General features: G+C 45.2%; 1 protein-coding gene across 1 annotated transcript in view; it reads left to right on the forward strand.

Moving 5' to 3' along the window:
- Nucleotides 1-23412, forward strand: part of LOC147081190 (low-density lipoprotein receptor-related protein 1-like) — a gene marked incomplete at its 3' end in the record, with an annotated part of 110708 nt that overhangs the window by 71734 nt on the left and 15562 nt on the right. The window lies entirely within an intron of this gene.

Below are 23412 nucleotides of genomic sequence, written 5' to 3' on the forward strand. Positions count from 1 at the left end.
ATTTTTGTCATTTAATTGCCTTATGCCACTTTAATTCTGCTTTTTTGGCATTGTGGGGTCCTCCTTGCCACAGACCTGACCTCAACAGTTCAGTATAAAATGAGCTAAAGCACAGCAGTGCACCAGTTGCCAGCCTAGCTAAGTTTTAAAACTCAATTGGCCTAAATTTAACATAGTGTACTGTAAGTCACATTTTAATGTCTGCTCTTTTTGACCCTTAAAGGTCTCAATGGCAGTTAGAGGTTAGTTGGCAGCAATTCATGTGTGGATTGGATACTCATGCCTGGAGCTCTGACTTACAAAATGGACATTGGTGCTATTGGCCCAGAAATTCAGGTCTCCACGGGTGAGTACGCATGGGGTACTCACCCGTAGGCCCAATGGAAGTGCCGGTTTCCTGCATGCACTGCGCATGTGCGGGAAACCGGCACTTCCGTTCTCCTGAAAGCAGGGGTTCAGAGGTCGAATGCATGCGCGGGAGAGACTGCGCGTGCGCATCGAACTTCGTTTTTTTTTTTACAGGTTTTCCCAGGAAGGTAAGCCTGCAGAATTTAGAAATGTAAAAAGCAGGCGTAAGGCTTGCTTTTTACAAGGTAAGTGGTAAATTAATTAAAATTAAAACATTTTTTCCACATTTTTATTATTAAATACTTTAAAGCAAGGTAAGTTTATTTTTAGCCCCGTTAGAAAATAAAATTATTTTTTTCAAAAATTTAAATTATTGTTTAAAATAGTTATTTCATTTAATTTATAGTTTATTTAAAAAATGTGATTTTTTAAAAAATGTATTTGAAGATTTAGTGATGTTTTGTAAGAAGAAAAGGCCTGTAGTATTTCTAAGTTTGACAGCACTTCCTGTCAGACTTATGAATGGAGCATTCCCTGCTCCGATTGGCTCCCCATGGCCCACGTGATCCCAGGGGACGCATCAAACTAACTGCGCCCCTGGGATACGCAAGCACTGCGCGCCGGCAGCTGGACCAGGCCCCGGATCGGAATCCCACGCGAGCCCACAGCTCAACGGCCGGCGCGCAAGGTAAGTGCAGGTCGGGGGCTTGCACCCGCGGGAAGCCCCCGACCCGAATTTCTGGGCCACTAGCTCATGACCACCAAATGTGCAATGTTAAACAGGTTGAAAATTGACCATATTATCTGCATGCCCATAATTCCCACGTAGTGATTTTCAGATTTTTTTTTTCTCATTAATTTTCTCCCATCCCCTCCCCACTTGAAGGCACTGATGTCTTGCTGAAGAATGTTTCCACAGGTGCTAGCCTGTCTCTGGTACCATGCCCAAATGGCCATTTATTCATGTGTGAGCCTAGAAAGTCATTGTTGGCAGGTTATTTAACTGTGGAGGTGGTATTACAACTGAGTCCAAACCAGTCCTGAACCAGTGTCCACAAATACACACTTCCAGAAAGGGTCACCGGACAGTGATCATAGAATCATAGAAAGTTACAGCACGGAAGGAGGCCATTTTGGCCCATCATGTCTGTAACGGCCAACAAAGAGCTATCCAGCCTAATCCCACTTCCCAGCTCTTGGTCCGTAGCCCTGCAGGTTCCAGCATCCCAAGTGCACATCCAAGTACCTTTTAAATGTGGTTAGATTTTCTGCCTCTACCACCTTTTCAGGCAGTGAGTTCCAGACCCCCACAACCCTCTGGGTGAAGAAATTTCCCCTCAAATCCCCACTAAACCTTCCACCAATTACTTTAAATCCGTGCCCCCTGGTTTTTGACCCCTCTGCTAAGGGAAATATGTCCTTTCTATTCACTTTATCTAGGCCCCTCATAATTTTATACACCTCAATAAGGTCTCCCCTCAGTCTCCTCTGTTCCAAGGAAAACAAACCCAGCCTATCCAGTCTTTCCTTTCCTCAGAGCAAAGGTTCTCTACTCCCAGCAACATCCTTGTAAATCTCCTCTGTACCCTCTCAAGTGCAATCACATCTTTCCTGTAATGTGGTGACCACAACTGCACTCAGTACTCCAGCTGAGGCCTAACTAGTGTTTTATACTGTTGAAGCATAACCCTCATGCTCTTGTATTCTATGCCACGGCTAATAAAGGCAAGCATTCCGTATGCCTTCTTAACCACCTTATCTACTTGGCCTGGTACCTTCAGGGATCTGTGGGCATGCACTCCAAGGTCCCTTTGTTCCTCTACACTGCTCAGTGTCCTACCATTTAATGTGTATTACCTTTCCTTGTTAGCCCTCCCCAAATGCATTATCTCACACTTCTCCAGATTGAATTCCATTTGCCACTGTTCTGCCCACCTGACCAATTTATTGATATCGTCCTGCAGTCTACAGCTTCCTTCTTCAGTATCAACCACACAGCCGATTTTAGTATCATCTGCAAACTTCTTGATCATACCCCCTATATTGAAGTCTAGATCATTGATGTATACCACAAAAAGCAAGGGACCTAGTACTGAGCCCTGCGGAACTCCACTGGAAACAGCATTCCAGTCACAAAAACACCCATCAACCATTACCCTCTGCTTCCTGCCTCCGAGTCAGTTTTGAATCCAACTTTACACTTTGCCCTGGATCCCATGGACTTTTAACTTTGTGACCAATCTGCCATGTGGAACCTTATCAAAAGCCTTGCTAAAGTCCATATACGCTACATCAAATGCACTACCCTCATCTGCCCTCCTTGTTACCTCCTCAAAAAATTCAATCAAGTTTGTCAGACACGACCTTCCCGTATCAAATCCGTGCTGACTATCCTTGATTAATCCGTGTCTTTCTAAATGAAGATTTATCCTGTCCTTCAGAATTCTTTCCAATAATTTTCCCACCACCGAGGTTAGGCTGACTGGCCTGTAATTATTTGGTCTATCCTTTTTAAACAAGGGTACCACATTAGCAGTCCTCCTGTCCTCCGGCACCACACCTGAAACCAGAGAGGATTGAAAAATGATGGTCAGGGCCTCTGCTATTTTCTCTTTTGCTTCGCTTAACAGCCTGGGATACATTTCATCCAGGCCTGGGGATTTATCCACTTTTAAAGCTGCTAAACCCCTTAATCCTTCTTCTCTCACTGTTTATTTCATCTAATATTTCACACTTCTCCCCCCTGATAGCAATGTTTGCTTCGCCCCTCTCCTTTGTGAAAACAGACAAAGTATTCATTAAGAACCCTACCGACGTCTCCCACCTCCACACACACATTACCCCCATGATCTCTAATAGGCCCTATCCTCTTACTTTTAATATATTTGTAAAACATCTTTGGGTTTTCCTTGATTTTACTTGCCAAGAACTTTTCCTGCTCTCTCTTTGCTTTCCTAATATTCTTTTTAATTGCACCCCTGCACTTTCTGTATGCCTGGCTAATTTTCATCAGAAGTGCCAACCTACAAAACTAGCTGAAACTGATCAACAGGTTCAAGAAAGCTGACACAACATTCAAAAAATCTGACAATTCAAGACTGGCCTTAATTGTAACATGTGAAAACAAGTAGCTATACAAGCTTTGTAACTTAAGCTGCAAGCCCATCGCTTTTATTGGAGGAAAAAATAAGTTATACACTTACACAACCTTGCACTCCCTCTCATTGCTAGATCTAATTGTTTCTTAAATGATTACCAGCTTTTCATCTTCACCACTCTATCTAAAGGTCCATCCCAAGTGTTGACTGTTCTCTTTGTTAAGAATAACCTCTGGATATCAGTGCTAAAGTTATCTTTAATTAGTTTTCGCCTGTATCCCCATGTTCTACACTCAGTTTGAGTTAAAATTGTGTTCCAAATTATTTTTTCTATACCATTTACTATCTTGTATATCTCTAAGATTACCTCTGAAATCTCCTTTTGCAGACTGAAGAGCCCAAGTCTGTCCCGTCATTCCACATCACTCAGACTCCTAATACTAGAGGCCAGCCTTTTGGCTCTTCTCTGCACTACCTCCCCTTGTGCATATTTGGAGAAATTAATCATTCAGAATTTTTACTATCTGGTGCTCAATTTTAAAAAAATTCTTGGGATATGGGTGTCGCTGGCAAGGCCAGCGTTTGTTGTCCTTGAGAAGGTAGTGGTGGACCTTCTTCTTGAACCACTGCAGTCCATGTGATCAAGATGTTCCCACAATGCTGTTAGATAGGGAGTTCCAGAATTATGACTCAGCAACAATGAGGGAATGGTGATATATGTTCAAGTCAGGCTGGTATGTGACTTGGAGGTGAACTTAAAGTTGATGATGTTCCCATGAACATGCTGCCCTTATCCTTCTAGGTGGTGGAGGTCACGGGTTTGGGAGGTGCTGCTGAAGAAGCCGTGGCAACTTGCGGCAGTGCATTCTGTAAATAGTACATATGGCAGCCACAGTACGCTGGTGGTGGAGGGGTGGATGTTTAAGCTAGTGGACAAAATGCTAATCAAGTGAACTGCTTTATCCTGGGTGGTGTCAAGCTTCTTGAATATTGCTGCAGCTGCACCCATCCAGGCAAGTGGAGAGTATTCCATCACACTTCTGGCTTGTGCCTTATACACAGTGGGCTTTGGGGAGTCAGGAGGTGAGCCACTTGTTAAGTCCGTGAATGATTGAGACACGGACTGGCAGGAGAGAAACAAACAGAACTTTACTGGTGAAAGGCATAAACGAATCTAACAAAACAGAGGTTCTCTAGCGCCTTTTATACAGGGGTGGTCACTGCCGGTATTGCAGTCTGAGACCAGTTATTCTCTTAAAGGTACATATTCCTCCCCTTTTAGATAAACAGTACAGAACATTCATTTAACACTAATGATAATGAATTACAATCACAATTACTGTTGCTAGATACATTGGTTAAGTTTAAGCAATTATAAGTTCAGTCTTTGAGGAGGCTTCCTGATTCTGTCTGGATAACGCCTCTTTGGAGTATCAGGTTCTTCTGGCAATGTTGAGTCGAAATCAATGTCGTTGTTTGGTTCATCTGCTTCCAATATTATCGGTTCTGCGGTAGCTGCAATTGGAACGTCGATTTCATTACCAGGTGTATCAGATCGTGGTGTGGAGTTGACGTTTTCCAGTGATTCTAGAATCTGGTCAGCATGGCATCTTACAATGCTCTCCCCAATGTCCACGGTATACATGAGAGGTCCTTGTCGTGTACAAATCGTTCCTGGCTGCCATTTCTCAGTGCGGTAGTCCCGGGCCAAAACTGGTTGACCTATCTTAAAACTCCTGGTCGGCCTTTCATTCATATTCTGAAACTGCCTGTTCTCCACATCTCTTCGGACGTTTGGCTTAACCAAATCCAAGCGGCATCGTAGTCTTCGATTGAAGAACATCATGGCTGGAGTTTGGTTGGTAACCGCATGTGTCGCATTCCGGTAGGCAAACAAGAAGTTGTCCACCTTGTGTTGTAGGGGTATATCTTCATTACACATTGCCTTGATAGCCTTCTTGAATGTTTGGACAAACCTCTCGGCCAATCCATTAGTGGCTGGATGATATGGGGCAGATGTGTAATGCTTAACACCATTGTTCTTTAAGAACCTCCGGAACTCTTCAGACACAAACTGTGGTCCATTGTCAGAGCAAATCTGTTCAGGCAGCCCATTCCTGGCGAATATGGTTCGTAAAACTGCGATAGTTTTTTCCATGGTGGTTGAGGACATTTTTATTACCTCTGGCTACTTTGAATGTGCATCCACCGCAATTAAAAACATTGAGTCCATGAAGGGACCAGCAAAATCAATGTGCACCCTTTGCCATGGGGATGAGGGCCACTCCCATGGATGCAGAGGAGCTTGTGGTGGGGCGTTTTGGACCTTCTGGCATCCTGCACAGCTCTTGGTCATCTCTTCGATTTCTCTATCGATTCCCGGCCACCACACAAACGCTCTGGCTAAGCTCTTCATTTTTACCCCACCCAGATGACCCTCATGAAGCTCATTGAGCACTCTATCCGTCAACTTAGGTGGAATTACTACTCTGGATCCACACATCAAGGTTCCTCTGCACACTGACAGCTGTTCTCTTCTTGATGAAAATGCTGGCAGCAGTGGTTCGCCATGTGCTGGCCATCCCTTCACCGTTAAATCATAGACCCGTGATAGTGTCGGGTCATTCCGTGTTTCCTTTTCTATGTTTGCATTCGTCACAGGGAGACATTCGACTATGGTCGAGTGGAATAACTCCATTGGATCCACTGCAAGGTCGTCTTCTTCCACCGTCGGCAACGGTAGACGTGACAATCCATCAGCATGTCCATGCTGTTTAGTTCCCCTGTACTCGATGTCATATTGGTGTGCCCCTAGGAAAAGGGACCATCTCTGCAGCCGCTGTGCTGTCATTATCGGTACGCCCTTCTGAGGGTTGAAAATGGAGACGAGATTGATGATCGGTTAGTAGAGTAAATTTTTGACCATGCAGATAGTGATTGAACTTCTTCACCCCCCACACTAGGCTGAGGGCCTCTCTCTCAATCTGGGCGTAGTTACGCTCGGCAGAAGTTAACGAGCGTGACGCAAAAGCTATCGGCCTCTCCAAACCATTAAGGAATTTATGTGACAGTACCGCCCCAATGCCGTAGGGAGACGCATCACACGCCAGCCTGATTGGCAGTGCTGGGTTGTAGTGAGCCAATACTTCCTTCGAAGTGATTAAGTCCTTACTCTTCTGAAAAGCACGTTTGCAATCATCGCTCCATTTCCATGCTACCCCCGTTCGTAGCAGGGCGTTCAGTGGATGCAGAATTGTCGACAAATTCGGCAAAAACTTATGATAGTAATTCACCAACCCGAGGAATGACCTCAGTTGCAACACATTTTCAGGCGCTGGGGCCTTAACAACTGCTTCAATTTTGTCAGGGGACTTATGTAACCCCTCTTCATCAATCACGTGGCCACAATACGATATCCGTTTCTTAAAAAATTCGCACTGGGGGCAGCTGGCTCGCAGCCCATGTTCCCGTAGTCTAGTGAGCACCTGTTCTAGGTTGTTAAGGTGTTCACTGTCATCGGACCAGCATCGGACCTAGGAGTGAGCAGCGAGGTCAGGAGGAGGAGCTATAACCCGGCATAAAAACCAGCGGCAGCGACCAGAGGCCCGAGACCAGCATCGGACCTAGGAGTGAGCAGCGAGGTCAGGAGGAGGAGCTATAACCCGGCATAAAAACCAGCAGCAGCGACCAGAGGCCCGAGACCAGCATCGGACCTAGGAGTGAGCAGCGAGGTCAGGAGGAGGAGCTATAACCCGGCATAAAAACCAGCGGCAGCGACCAGAGGCCCGAGACCAGCATCGGACCTAGGAGTGAGCAGCGAGGTCAGGAGGAGGAGCTATAACCCGGCATAAAAACCAGCGGCAGCGACCAGAGGCCCGAGACCAGCATCGGACCTAGGAGTGAGCAGCGAGGTCAGGAGGAGGAGCTATAACCCGGCATAAAAACCAGCGGCAGCGACCAGAGGCCCGAGACCAGCATCGGACCTAGGAGTGAGCAGCGAGATCAGGAGGAGGAGCTATAGCCCGGCATAAAAACCAGCGGCAGCGACCAGAGGCCCGAGACCAGCATCGGACCGAGGAGTGAGCAGCGAGGTCAGGAGGAGGAGCTATAACCCGGCATAAAAACCAGCGGCAGCGACCAGAGGCCCGAGACCAGCATCGGACCTAGGAGTGAGCAGCGAGGTCAGGAGGAGGAGCTATAACCCGGCATAAAAACCAGCGGCAGCGACCAGAGGCATACCAAATCAACAGCAGAGGAGAGAGGTAAAAAATAATCCAAGAGTGACGTCACCAGGAAGCAGGTAAGTGATTGGTTGGATTGGTTGGTGAGTATTTTTTCTTTTTATTACAAGCTTAAATTCGGCAGTTTTTTTCTAGGGTCTGTGCTGTAAGGGAGACAGTTGGTTAACCATTAAACTGGTGTAATTTAGAGGGATTGATTTAATCTAAATTCAATTAATTAAATAAAAATTTTTATAATTAATTACATAGAATGGAGCAGATGATGTGTTACTGTTGCGAGATGTGGGAGCCGGTAGACCCCATTGAGGCTAACGGTGATTACATCTGTGACAAGTGTCTGCTGCTACAGGATCTCCAGCTCCGTGTTGATGAGCTGGAGTCTGAGCTTCAGATACTGCGACACATCAGGGAGGGGGAGAAGTACCTGGACTCTGTGTTTCAGGAGGTGGTCACACCTATGAAGTTAATTAATTCAGATGTAGCCCATGGTCAGGGACAGGACGGTGTGACCATGAGTGAGGCAGGTACGGGGATCCAGAAGGTAGTGTTGGAGGAGCCGCAGCCCTTGCTCTTGTCCAACAGGTTCGAGCTTCTTACTCCCTGTGGAGACGGAAGCAGGGGCTGCAGGGAGGATGAGCAACCTGGCCACAGCACCGTGGAGAGGGGGGCCATTCAAGAGGGGGGAGTAAATAGAAATGTTGTAGTGGTAGGGGATAGTATTATTAGGGGGATAGATAGAGTTCTCTGCAGCCAAGAGCGAGAGTCCCGTAGGCTGTGTTGCCTACCCGGTGCCAGGGTTAAGGACATCTCCTCTGGGCTGGACAGAAACTTGGAGTGGGAGGGGGAGGATCCAGTTGTCGTGGTCCATGTTGGTACCAACGACATAGATAGGACAAGGAAGGAGGTTCTGCTGAGGGAGTTTGAGCAGCTAGGGGCCAAATTAAAAAGCAGAACCACAAGGGTAATAATCTCTGGATTATTACCTGAGCCACGAGCGAATTTGGCTAGGACAAATAAAATAAGAGAGTTAAATGCGTGGCTCAAAGACTGGTGTGGGAGAAATGGGTTTTGCTTCCTGGGACACTGGCACCAGTACTGGGACAGGAGGGAGCTGTTCCGTTGGGACGGGCTTCACTTGGCCAGTGCTGGGACTAGAGTCCTGGCGGATCATATAACTAGGGCTGTAGAGAGGGCTTTAAACTAACTAGTGGGGGGGAGGTTCCGAGAGAGCAAATAATAAAAATGACAACAGAGAAGGTCAAAGACTTAGGTAGCAGTGGGGAAATTAAAAACCAGAGCGTGTCAGGAAGGGGTAGAAGGTGTGGAGTAAAAGGTAAAGTAATAAAAAGGGCAATAGCAGGAACTAAGTGTCACAAAACATATTTGAAAGTTCTCTATCTGAATGCACGTAGCATTCGTAACAAAATAGACGAGTTAAAGGCACAAATAGCTACATATGGGTATGATCTTGTGGCCATTACAGAAACATGGCTGCAGGGTGACAATGCCTGGGAATTAAACATACCAGGTTATTTAACAATCAGGAAGGACAGGCAGGAAGGAAGGGGAGGTGGGGTGGCTGTGTTAATAAAGGAAGGAATCACTGTAATACAGAGAAATGATATTGGGTCAAAGGATCAGGATAATGAAACAGTTTGGGTGGAGATAAGGAATAATAAGGGGAAAAAAACACTAGTGGGTGTAGTATATAGGCCTCCGAACAGTCGCAACTCGGTTGGACGGAGTATCAATCAGGAAATAGTTGAGGCTTGTAATAAGGGAACATCTATAATTATGGGGGATTTTAACTATCATATAAATTGGACGAATCAAATTGGGCAGGGCTGCCTTGAGGAGGAGTTCATTGAGTGTATTAGGGATGGGTTTCTTGAGCAGTATGTAACTGAACCAACCAGGGGGCAAGCAACCTTAGATCTGGTCCTGTGTAACGAGACAGGATTAATTAAAAATGTCCTAGTAAAGGATCCCCTTGGAATGAGTGACCATAACATGGTTGAATTCCATATTCAGTTAGAGGGTGAGGAGGCTGTATCTCAAACAAGCGTGCTAAGCTTGAATAAAGGAGACTATGAAGGTATGAGAGCGGAATTGAGTAGAGTGGATTGGGAAAATAGGTTAAAGGGTAAGACGATACATGATCAGTGGTGTCCATTTAAGGAGTTATTTTACAAATTCCAAAAAAAGTATATTCCACTGAGAAAAAAAGGGTGTAAAAGAAAAGACAGCCATCCGTGGCTAAGTAAAGAAATTAAGGATAGTATTCGACTAAAAACAAGGGCATATAAGGTAGCCAAATCTAGTGGGAGGATAGAGGATTGGGAAAACTTTAAAAGACAGCAAAAAATAACAAAAAGATTGATTAAGAAAGGGAAGATAGATTATGAAAGTAAATTAGCAAAAAATATAAAAACAGATAGTAAGAGTTTTTATAGTTATATAAAAAGAAAAAGGGTGGCTAAAGTAAATGTTGGTCCCTTAGAGGATGAGACCGGGAAATTAATGGTGGGAAATATGGAGATGGCAAAAACACTGAATGAATATTTTGTATCAGTCTTTACAGTAGAGGACACCAAGAATATCCCAACACTTGACAAGCAGGGGGCTATAGGGGGGGAGGAGCTAAATACGATTAAAATCACTAAGGAAGTAGTACTTGGTAAAATAATGGGACTCAAGGCGGATAAATCACCTGGACCTGATGGCTTACATCCCAGGGTTTTGAGGGAAGTGGCGGTAGGGATTGTGGATGCATTGGTAACAATCTTCCAAAACTCCCTGGACTCAGCAAAGGTCCCGGCAGACTGGAAAACTGCTAATGTAACACCCTTATTTAAAAAGGGCAGTAGACAGAAGGCTGGAAACTATAGACCGGTTAGCCTAACATCTGTGGTAGGTAAAATTTTGGAGTCCATTATTAAGGAGACAGTAACAGGACATTTGGATAATCATAATTTAATAAGACAAAGTCAGCATGGTTTTATGAAGGAAGTCATGTTTGACAAATTTGCTGGAGTTCTTTGAGGAAGTAACATATAGGGTGGATAAAGGTGAACCAGTGGACGTAGTGTATTTAGACTTCCAAAAGGCATTTGACAAGGTGCCACACAAAAGATTATTGCTTAAGATAAAAAATCACGGGATTGGGGGTAATATTCTGGCATGGATAGAGGATTGGCTGTCTAACAGAAGGCAGAGAGTTGGGATAAATGGTTCATATTCAGACTGGCAATCAGTAACCAGTGGTGTTCCGCAGGGGTCAGTGCTGGGTCCCCAACTCTTTACAATCTATATTAACGATTTGGAGGAGGGGACCGAGTGTAACACATCAAAGTTTGCAGATGATACTAAGATGGGAGGGAAAGTAGTGAGTGAGGAGGACATAAAAAACCTGCAAGGGGACATAGACAGGCTAAGTAAGTGGGCAGAGATTTGGCAGATGGAATACAATACTGGAAAGTGTGAGGTTATGCACTTTGGCAGGAAAAATCGTAGAGCAAGTTATTATCTTAATGGCAAGAAACTTTAAAGTACTGAAGTACAAAGGGATCTGGGGGTCCTGGTGCACGAAACTCAAAAGGTTAGTATGCAGGTGCAGCAAGTGATTAAGAAGGCCAATGGAATGTTGGCTTTCATTGCTAGGGGGATAGAATATAAAAATAGGGAGGTATTGCTTCAGTTGTACAAGGTATTGGTGAGACCGCACCTGGAATACTGCATACAGTTTTGGTGTCCATACTTAAGAAAGGACATACTTGCTCTCGAGTCAGTACAAAGAAGGTTCACTCGATTAATCCCGGGGATGAGGGGATGGACATATGAGGAGAGGTTGAGTAGATTGGGACTCTACTCATTGGAGTTCAGAAGAATGAGAGGCGATCTTATTGAAACATATAAGATTATGAAGGGGTTGGATCGGGTGGATGCAGGGAGGATGTTCCAGATGATGGGTGAAACTAGAACTAGGGGGCATAGTCTTAGAATAAGGGGCTGCTCTTTCAAAACTGAGATGAGGAGGAACTACTTCACTCAGAGGGTGGTAGGTCCATGGAATATGCTGCCCCAAAAAGCTGTCGAAGCTACATCATTACATAAATTTAAAACAGAAATAGACAGTTTCCTAGTAGAAAAGGGAATTAAGGGTTACGGGGAGCGGGCAGGAATTTGGACATGAGTCTAGGTTCGGATAGGTCATGGCCCTGTGGGTAGCGGAGCGGGCCCAGGGGCCGTGTAGCCTGATCCTGCTCCTGTTTTCATGTGTCTAATTCTGTTAGATTCAGGAGATAGTCCTGTCATAGTGGATTGGCGGTTAGGATCAGATCAGCCATGATCTTATTGAATGGCGGAGCAGGCTCGAGGGGCCAATTGGCCTACTCCTGCTCCTATTTCTTATGTTCTTATGTTCTTATGTTCTTATCTTCACCTATTACAAGGATGTCGTCCAAGTAACACTGAGTCCCCGGAATCCCTTGCAGGACTTGTACCATCGCTCTTTGCCATATCGCCGGAGCCGATGCTACTCCGAATACCAATTGATGATATTGGTGAAGACCTTTGTGAGTGTTTATCATGAGATACTTCCTAGAGGACTATTCAACCTCCATCTGCAAATATGCTTGTGCTAGGTCAATTTTTGTAAAACGCTTCCCTCCAGACAGTGAGGCGAAGATGTCTTCTATCCTTGGAAGAGGATATTGTACTGTGTGAAGGACAGGGTTCACCGTCACCTTGAAATCCCCACAGATGCGAATCTTCCTTGGCTCTCCGGACTTATTGCTTAATGTTTTTTTCATGACAGGAACGATGGGTGTCGCCCACTCGCTCCAGTCGACCTTAGACAACACGCCCACTTTCTCCAGATTCTCCAGCTCTGCCTCAACGGCTGGACGAATTGCATATGGTACCGGCCTCGCTTTGAAAAACTTGGGAACTGCATTCTCTTCTATTTTTAACGAGGCGGTTACGCCTTTAAGCGTGCTCAGTTCTTGTTGAAATACCTCTTTGGCGTTAGCTAAGATTGTTGACAATCGTCCAGGAGTGACGTCTTCATCTTTTTTACCGTCCACCGTCATTGCATGAATGGAATGCCAATCTAAGTTTATCTTCCTGATCCATTCCCATCCCAATAATGGTGGTCCACCATTTGGCAGTATGTAGAGATACAATTTCCGTATTTTCTTGCCATTGTATTCGACAGGCACCCTTATTTTTCCTCTGGGGTATACTTTTTGCCCCGTATACGTCGTCAAGATGATGGATGTCTCTCTCAAGGGTATGTGTGAAAATAGCCGCTCATAGTCTCGTCGATTCATGACAGTTAGCGCTGATCCTGTATCCAATTCCATTTTAACTTGGGACCCTGCTTTCGTGAGGGTGACCCAAATGGTTCGGTGATCCTCTTTTGCGATTACATTGTGAAGTTTGAGACAGCTTAATCTCCCGTTCTCGGATTCACTATCGCTCATCTGGTCTTCGGAACTACTGTCCGTCATCTTTTGTACTTTCTTGTACGGTTCCTTAGTAGCCTTTTTGTTGTCGCTGGTCTTCTTCCCAGACCTACAAATTCGTGCAATGTGTCCAATCTTCCCGCATTGTCTGCATATTTTGTCTTTGGACCAGCAGTCCTTCTGGTCATGGTTAGTTCTGCCGCAGCGATAACATTTTGCAAATCCCCGTGTCATTTCATGGGTGCTGTATTCCTGTGGTTTTTGTTGAATTTCTGCAGCTCCCCTGGCTGCTGCTTCATACGATACTGCCACGCTGAAAGCCTTATCTAGCGTCAGCTCTTTTTCTGCGAGTAACTTCTTCTGTGTTCCTTCACTCAGGAGTCCACAGACAAATTTGTCCCGTTGGGTATCTGCCAGTCCTGCTCCGAACTGGCAGTGCTTTGATAGCTTGCGTAGTTCCGTAAGATACTCAGCATTGCTCTCATCTTTGTGCTGAGTTCTCCTGTGGAATTTAAATCTTTCTGCTATCAACAGCGGTGCAGGGTTTAAGTGCTCCTGTAGAACAGCAACAATTTCGTTAAAACTCTTCGCCTTCGGTTTGGCTGGAGTAATCAGGTCCCGCAATAGGCCGTACGTTCTAGCGCCCATTAAGTTTAACAATACCGATGCCTTTTTCCCCTCTGCTATATCGTTTGCCTCGAAATATACCTCTACTCTTTCCACATACGTGGTCCAGTCCTCTAATGTATTATCAAAAGCAGTGATACAGCCAGTCTTCGGCATCTTGCAAATCTAAAATGGCGCCTCCCGCGCTTTGCCGCCTTCTCCGATTTAACAAAATGGCGCCTCCCGCGCTTTTCCTTCTTCCCCGCTGTTGTTAGCGCTGCTTTCCACGGTTTCCTGAGCGTTAAATATTAATTTGTTTTCTTTTATTATCTTCCCATCGTGGAGCGGACCCTCTGGAACACTTCCCTCTCTCTTCTGAGGTCCGAACGCTGCCCAGCTTCGAAACACCGGCCGCGCCCTGTATGATCCACCCTCTCTCTCTCTCCTTGCTTCCCGACTCGCTGCCCGGCCCCGTTGCAGCCCAGGAAGGATCAGAGCACTACCTGCCACCAGCCCGATTAGCTGGGAAACCACGGACCGAGGAACCCAGCCTGCCTCTGGAAAGTCGCTCCTGCAAAGACTTGAACCCGATGATTGACGGTCGACGCCCGTTCCTCGAGTTTCAATGGACTCTTTTTTTTTTCCGACCTTCAACGTCGTCGGAGCTGCTGCTGAGTTGCCGGTAAGTTCTTTCTACCTCGTCGCCAATGTTAAGTCCGTGAATGATTGAGACACGGACTAGCAGGAGAGAAAGAAACAGAACTTTACTGGTGAAAGGCATAAACGAATCTAACAAAACAGAGGCTCTCTAGCGCCTTTTATACAGGGGTGGCCACTGCCGGTATTGCAGTCTGAGACCAGTTATTCTCTTAAAGGTACATACACAACACCACTCGCCACAGAATACCCAGCCTCTGACCTGCTCTAGTAGCCATGGCATTTATGTGGTTGGTCCAGCTGAGTTTCTGGTCAATGGTGACTCCCTAGAATATTGATGATGGAGGCTCGACGATAGTAATGCCATTGAAGATCAAGGGGTGGTAGTTAGGCTCTCTTGTTGGAGATGGTCATTGCCTGGCACTTTTGTGATGTAATGTTATTTAGGACTTAGCAGCCCAAGCCTGGATGTTGTCGATATCTTGCTGCTTGCAGGCATGAATTGCTCATTCTTTATTTCAAGCCTGTTTCCATCTTTTAATGTTCTCACCTCTTGCTATTGTAATCCTAAAAGAATGTTGGCATCAGTGATTGCATCAAAGCCCAATCTACATATTTAAAGAGGGCCTCACTGGCTTGTGGTGGATATCCTTGCTGCCTGCAATTTAAAATTGCAGTTGAGCAAATTGGGGCAGGATAGGAGTGGTTGAGACCCTCTCTCAAATTTAACAGCCCCCCGGGCCTGGTTTCTGCCAGGTGAGGGGAGTTAAAATTGGGGCCTTGGTGTTTGATGTAGCTAAAACCCAAATCATATTTAAGTTGATTGTTTTGTGATCACTGTCCTCTAGGGTTGCATGACTTCTATTTCTTGTACATTTTCATTTTTGAATATTTGGTCAACATGTGCCTTCTGTCGCTTTGCTTGTGCATTAGTTCATGAGGCAATCATGCATTGCATTTACCAACTCTGACTCTAATTTGTTTGGGTTTTCCCCAATTTAAATTTGGTTAGTTGAAGGCTCCCATTAAAATAACTTTCCTGTTCTTTTATTCCCTTCTAATGTCTTCATGGAGCAAACTGTCCTCCTTCTTGTGTTGACTTGGCCCTCTGGATTTGTTACACATTCGAGATTTCTGTCCAGAGTAATTCTTTATGCAGCTTACCCCCTCCCTCACAGGTTCAACTTTGTTTACTGGCATCTTATTTCTAATGCTTCTAGCCTCCTAAATCCTTGCCCATCTTTCCCGCAACTCCATGTTTGAATCCCTCCACTCAGGTTTCCGCCCTGCCACAGTACTGAAAAGGCTCTCATCAAAGTCACAAATGACATCGTTTGTGACTGTGACAATGGTAAACTATCCCTCCTCGTCCTTCTTGACTTGTCTGCAGCTTTTGACATCCTCCTCCAACGCCTCTCTGCCATAGTCCAGCTGGGTGGGACTGCACTCGCCTGGTTCCATTCTTATCTATCTAATTGTAGCCAGAGAATCACCTGCAATGACTTCTCTTCCCGTTCCCACATCATTACCTCTGGTGTCCCCCAAGGACCTATCCTTGGCCCCCTCCTGTTTCTCATCTGCACGCTGCCTCTTGGTGACACAATCCGAAAACACAGTGCCAGTTTTATACATGTATGCAGATGACACCCAGCTCTACCGCACCACCACTTCTCTCACTCCCTCCAGAGTGTCTAAATTGTCAGACTGCTTGTCCAACATCCAGTTCTGGATGAGCAGAAATTTCTCCAATTAAATATTGGGAAGACCAAAGCCATTGTTTTCTGTCCCCGCCACAAACTCCGTTCCCTAGCCACTGACTCCATCCCTCTCCCTAACATCTGTCTGAGGCTGAACCATACTGTTTGCAAACTTGGTGTCATATTTGACCCTGAAATGAGCTTCTGACCACATATCCGTGGCATAACTAAGATCGTCTATTTCCACCTCCGTAACATCGCCCATCTCTGCCCCTGCCTCAGCTCATCTGCTGCTGAAACCCTCATCCATGCCTTTGTTACCTCTAAACTTGACTATTCCAACGCACTCCTGGCTGGCCTCCCACGTTCGGCCCTACATAAACTTGAGGTCATCCAAAACTCGGCTGCCCATGTCCTAACTTGCACCAAGTCCCGTTCACCCATTACCCCGTGCTCACTGACCTTCATTGGCTCCCGGTTAAGCAAAGCCTTAATTTCAAAATTCTCATCTTTGTTTTCAAATCCCTCCATGGCCTTGCCCCTCCCTATTGCTGTAATCTCCTCCAGCCCCACAACCCAATGAGATATGTGCGCTCCTCTAATTCTGCCTTCTTGAGCATCCCTGATTATAATCGCTCAACCATTGGTGGCTGTGCCTTCTGTTGCCTCGACCCTAAGCTCTGGAATTCCCTGCCTAAACCTCACCGCCTCGCTACCTCTCTTTCCTCCTTTAAGAGGCTCCTTAAAACTTACTTCTTTGACCAAGCTTTTGATCATCTGCCCTAATTACTACTTATGTGGCTCGGTGTCAAATTATTTGTCTTACAATACTCCTATGAAGCGCCTTGGGACGTTTTACTACGTTAAAGATGCGATATAAATACAAGTTGTTGTTGTTGTAGCCTTCATATATTAGGCATTTTGATGTAGATTTGTCTCCTTTCATGTTATCTAATGTCTCTTTTTTTCCTGGGGTCTGGTATATGCATGTCTGTCAGGGTAACTGTGTCCATACCCAGCAGTTGACTATCTTCTCTACTCTATGATCTATCCTGTTAAGTATGTGTATTGTATTGAACAATTAACACAAAGACTTAAACGTATAACTCAAACAGGTCTTTACTGGTTGGAGGTAGGGACTATACATAGGTCTTTACTTCATGCCCACAGGCGGGAACTGAGGGGAGATCAGTACCCACAGTACTATTTATACCCCTATGGCCAGGAGTGGTACTGCGTATCACTACGCCCAACAAGTAGTGCAGTCCTGTCCATAGGTTCAAAGTAGCACACATATTACATACACAACATTCCTCCCTTCCTAGCTTTACAGTCATCTCCCCATTTAACATAACGTAATAACATATATACATATATAACTTCAGGTTTACATAACAGAATAACATAGATACATAGATAACTTCATGTCAAAACAGATCACAGATTCAGTCTCTGCGGAAAACAGTTCACAGATTCAATCTCTGTGGTGGAGTCGGTTCACGTTGCTGGAGTGACTCATTCAATAGTCCTTCCATGGATTTAACAGTTTGAACTTCCGAACTGAATTGGCTCCGTTCGGAGGGACCACGTGTGTGATCTGGTAGAGGTAATAATGGTTCAGATGGGTCATCTTCTGTTTCGACTTTTCCTTTTCTGCTTCTTGGAGACTCTCTGGGCTCCACTGTCAGCTGCCAGCTGCATGTGCAGTTCCTCCTTCTCTCCCTCCTTTTTCCGTAGTAGAGCCACCTTCTCCCGATGTTCCGTAGACTTTCGGTGCTCCTCCATGATTTCTGTATGGTGGGAGTCGAAGTTACAAGTTGGGCAGGACAGGACATAGTAATATTCGGTGTCGTCCTGATCTAGGCCAGCGAGAGGGTCTTCTATTTCCTCCATACCCAGCTGGGCGTTAGCCAGCTTTTGTTCCAAGTCCAGACATCTTTCCTGAAGAGACTTCTTCATGCGTACCTCTTCATCCAGCTTTTTCTCGGCTTTCAGCAAGTCGTTTACTAATGACCTCATTTGAGATTTTACTACTTCAACTTCTTTTGGAGATTGATTGATCGGACTATTCAATCCCTCTACCGGAGCAGCTGTTTCAGCGGTCTGTTGTTCTACGTTGACGTGAGTCAGCGTACTTTTGGCATCCAAGGGCTGCTCTGTTGCAGTCATCTCAGTCTGTGTTGCCACCTCAGCTCTTCCTATAACCTTTGAGAGCTCCGAACCCCTTTCGTTTGAATATTGAAGTTCGTGTTCAAGTTTTTCCCATTTCAGAGTCCTGTCCTTCAGCATATGCAGGAGTTGGCTGACCGTTAACTCCTCTGACATCAGACGTTTTGTGTGCTCCTGCTCCATTTTCTCCATCAGCTGCTTCTGTTGTCTTTCCAGATTCTCCAACTCTATATCAAAGAACTCTTTCGTTGCATTCAACTCTTGCTCACAACGGCGAAGCATTTGTTCTAATTGCTGTTGTAGTTTGAAATGGAGTTGAGTTCGAGCCCGGTGTCCCTCAGAAATGGGCACATCAGTAGACTTGCCAGACTCAGAATCCACAGTTAAACTATGTTGTTGTTGCTCAGTGGAATTCTGTGCTGAAACTTTGTCTTTTGCACCTGAGTTGGGCTTACCATCATCCGTTCCAGAGTCTGGGCCGACTATCTTCACCGAGTTCTCACTCGTTATTGTTTGTAGGAAATGCCAGTCCATATTCATTTTCCTAATCCACTCCCGTCCTAGTAGTGGAGAACCTCCTTCAGATATCACATATAAGTCCATTATTTGACTGTCTTCGCCCTTGTGGACCACTGCAACCTCTATTTTCCCGATGGGGTACACTCTTTGCCCCGTGTATGTTTTCAATATAATCCCCGTATCCTGTAGGGGAATATGTTGGAATAACTTTCCGTAATCTTTCTTATTTATGACCGTCAATGCCGATCCAGTGTCCAATTCCAGTTTTACTTGGACTCCTTCTATCTGAAGAGTGACCCAAATTGTCTGGAGGTCTGCACCCTTACCAGCGTTGAGTACTCTTAAGCTAGCCAGTTCATTACAGCTTAAGCTAGCCAGTTCATTACTGCTAGCGTCTGAATCGGACTCCTGTTCGGTCACCTTGTGTACCTTTGCGTATTTTCCTTGCGGTGACTTCTTGTTGCTGGTCTTCTTCCCTGACCTGCATACTCTAGCTATATGTCCAAGCCTACCACAAGTTCTACATTCTTGGTTTTTAAACCAACACTGGTTCTGATCATGCGTTGTCTTTCCACAACGATAACATTTGCCAGAACTCACACCCAATTTGTGTGCACTGAGCTCCGGTGACCGTAGCTGCATTACTGCCGTGCCTCTCGCTGCGGCTTCGTGTGCTGCTGCCATAGTGACCGCCTTCTCAAGCGTCAGCTCATTCTCCTCGAGCAGTCGCTTTTGTGTATCCTGTTTAAATAAACCACACACAAATTTGTCTCGAAGTGCCTCTGTCAGTCCCGTTCCAAACTGGCAATATTTCGCTAATTTATGCAATTCCAGCAAATAATCAGCATTGCTTTCATGCTGTAGCTGCCTTCTGTCGTAAAATTTAAATCGTTCCGCTAGCATCAGCGGCGTGGGGTTTAGATGATCTTTCAGGACAGTAACAATCTCATCGAACGTCTTATCCGCCGGTTCATCTGGTGATAACAGGTGTTTCAATTGCCCGTATGTCTTCGCACCCATTAAATTTAATAATGTTAGAGCTTTATCTTGGTCATGAATTTTATTGGCCTTACAATAATTTTTTTACTCTTTCAACATATATGGCCCAATCTTCGAGGTCACTATCAAAGGTGCTAATATTCCCGTGTTTAGGCATTGTAGATTTGCAATTTCTCAGATTTTATTTTGTTTACTTGTTATCAAAGATGGCGGCTTCCCGCTCTTGCCGTCGTCCTCCGCCCACAAAATGGCGGTTTTCCCGCGCTTGGCGGTCTTCACCCGTCCCCCGACGCCGTCTCCCTTCAGCCCCCAAGTGCGGCCCTTATCTTTGGTTCCGATCGCTGGCCCGCGCTGCGCCTCGCACTTGAAGCGGCTCCCGGCCTCTGGCTCACCCGCTCGCGCGGCTCTTGCTCGCTCCCTCCCGGGCTCTGGCTTACCCGCTCGCGCGTTTCACCGCGGCTCTTATCAGGGATTGCGATCGCCCTTATCTTCTCCAACTTCCCCAGCCCTGTATTTGCAGCCAACACTGCACGGCTTACCCCACCACCTAGGTTGAACAAGGAAACTGCAGAAAGACTTCTGTCAGTCGCTGGAAGCTGTCAGGATGTTTGCTGCACTCCAGTGCTCAGTCGCTGATGGAGGCTTCAGAGTCCTAAAGCCTGTCGCTTCTAGTGGGGTGGTGATGTTTGAAACCTCTCTTCAACTGCCGCAGGGTAAGAACCTGACTCGTCGCCAGTGTTAAGTATGTGTATTGTATTGAACAATTAACACAAAGACTTAAACGTATAACTCAAACAGGTCTTTACTGGTTGGAGGTAGGGACTATACATAGGTCTTTACTTCATGCCCACAGGCGGGAACTGAGGGGAGATCAGTACCCACAGTACTATTTATACCCCTATGGCCAGGAGTGGTACTGCGTATCACTACGCCCAACAAGTAGTGCAGTCCTGTCCATAGGTTCAAAGTAGCACACATATTACATACACAACATATCCCATCTCGGGTTTGGTTACCTCCCTGCCCTCCCCACCTCACCCCCCGCTCCCCATCCCTCAACCTATGTGGTTTAAATGATTTTCAATTGGTGCCTCAATGGTCCTTGCAAGTCTCTTTGGTCCAATTAAATTCAGCTACAGCCCATATTTCCTGGATCACTGCTTTTTAATTCTGAAAGTGTTTGCAATTATTGTAGCACCCAAGTTGAAGTGAGGAAACTCGGCACATACTGAGAATCCAGCATGGGACTCACTTGGTCTGCATGGTTTAGCTACTCAATGGATAAACTCACTGAACCACCGAGGGAATTGTAAAGTTCTGATCTTAAAACTACTGTCTTGGGGAAAGCAGCTACCAGAAAGAAAGCCAGAGGAAAAGTCATCCTGTGCTCTCTCTCACACACCTCGTAGAATTAGACAAAAAGCACCAAGAGACCTAGGGGAAAATAACTTGCAAAAGGCAGTCCCTCCTCACCAACCTACAACATAGCACAGCAGAGGGAGAGACAGGCTGATGGGACAATAGCTTCCAGCAGCAGAAAAATAGTGATGCAAATCAGGAAGGTAGGATATTGCCTTTGGTGCACCCATGTGCTCTCTCTCGTGGACACCCTCAACAGCTGTACCAATATGCACAGTTAGTTGTACCTCCGGTCTCTGTGTGTCTGACAAATGTTTAAAAAATTTACACTACACTGATATATAAGCTAGTTTACAATTGAAAGGAAAATGTAAAAAAACATAGATATTACTTTGTTATTGTACATTCATAGAATCATACAGCACAGAAGGAGGCCATTTGGCCCAGTGTGCCTGTGTTGGCTCTTTGAAAGAGCCATCCAATTCGTCCCACTCCCCAGCTATTTCCTTATAGCCCTGCAAGCATTGATAATATAACAACAAAATTGTGCTGTAGGCAATTTCTGGGAATGATATCTATGTAGTGTGCCTTTCCCCTGTAGCATGCAATGAAATACTGTGGATCAGACAGCTTGGTACAATTAAAATAAAAAAACGGGAAATGCAACAAACTCGGAGCAAGTCAGGCAGCATATGTGGAGAGAGGAAGATAGGGTTAAAGTCTCAGGTCAATGACCCATTGTCAAATGGGGTTCTGACAATAGGTCATCGATCTGAAACGTTAACCTTACCTTCCTTGCTCCACAGATGCCGCCTGATCTGCTCAGTGTTCCAGCATTTTCTGGTTTTTTTATTTCATATTTCCAGCATCTGCAGTAATTTGCCTTTTATTGAAGTTTTGGTCAAATCATATTGTTCCAGCGTCAGTGCTTGCTGACCATCACTATCTCTGGTACTGAGCAGTTAGCAATAATCTAAATATCACTTGGATTGTGTTCCAAGGACAAATGTGACACGTTTGAGTGAGATGACACTGATAAACCACTTCAGCTTCACTTTTATGATTTATTATGTCATTTCAATCACATAATGTGGCACTGCCTTGTAACAAACTCTAGTATATGTATTATTCTATCACACCATTGGAAATAAAAATTGTATTTCTACAGGTATGGAACGACCATGTCAAAGTGACATTACAACATAGTTTCTCTTGGGTACATATTATAAATGTGATTAAAATAAAGGAAATGACTGTCAGCAGCTATGTGGTCTAATAAATAATTTTATCTGTGAGACTCCGTTATGAATTATCCAGTTGAGCACATTTGTGGAGATATTTATCATACTATAAATGTTCATTGTAAAATCTTTGGGAGAAAAGCTTACAACAAAATGTTTCGATCTATCACACGAAGAGCTAGTAACAGGAAATTCTGATTCAGTTAGATTATGTACTTTCTCAACAAAATAATTGCCATGCCAAAATGAAAACTACAACAGCCCACTTACTGGCAATGCTATTTAAGGTGGAATTCTCTTTAGGATTCCTTCATTAGAATTTTTAATAACATTTTTTGGGACATTCTTGAATCCTTTATTGTTCACAGCCATGGCCCAGTGGTAGCACTCTGGCCTCTGAGTCAAAAGTTTGTGGGTTCAGATCCCGCTCCAGAGACTTGATCACATAATCTCACCTGGCACTCCGGTTCAGTACTGTCTTTCAGACTAAGGCTCCATCTGCCCTCTCAGATGGACGTAAAAGAGCCCATGTCACTATTTTGAAGAGGGGTGTTCTCCCTGATGTCTTGGCCAATATCTAGCCCTCAACCAATATCACTAAAACCGATTATCTGGTCATTATCTCATTGCTATTTGTGAGACCTTACTGTACGCAAATTGGCTGCTGCATTTTTTACATTACAACAGTGACCACACTTCAAAAAGTACTTAATTGGCTGTAAAGCGCTTTGGGACATCCTGTGGTCATGAAAAACGCTATATAAATGCAATTTTTTCATTCCTTTCACAGTAGAAATCTTTGAAATAAAATATTTAGGGCTAGAAGTTTGGTGCATTTGCACCTCTCGTTAGGTGCGCAAACGACTTTTCGCCCGGGCGCAGCACCGCTAACGACTCCCGCTAAATTCAGCGGGAGTTTAGCGGTGGCGGTAACTGGCAGCGCCCTGCTCCGCAGGTGATGATGTGCACGGCGTTCCGTTTTCGCCCCGCCTGCAAAATTGGCCCGCTCCCCC

The sequence above is a fragment of the Somniosus microcephalus genome, unplaced genomic scaffold, assembly GCF_052327205.1.
Source record: "Somniosus microcephalus isolate GS21.2 unplaced genomic scaffold, FLI_Smic_1.0 scaffold681, whole genome shotgun sequence".
Lineage (NCBI taxonomy): Eukaryota > Metazoa > Chordata > Chondrichthyes > Squaliformes > Somniosidae > Somniosus > Somniosus microcephalus.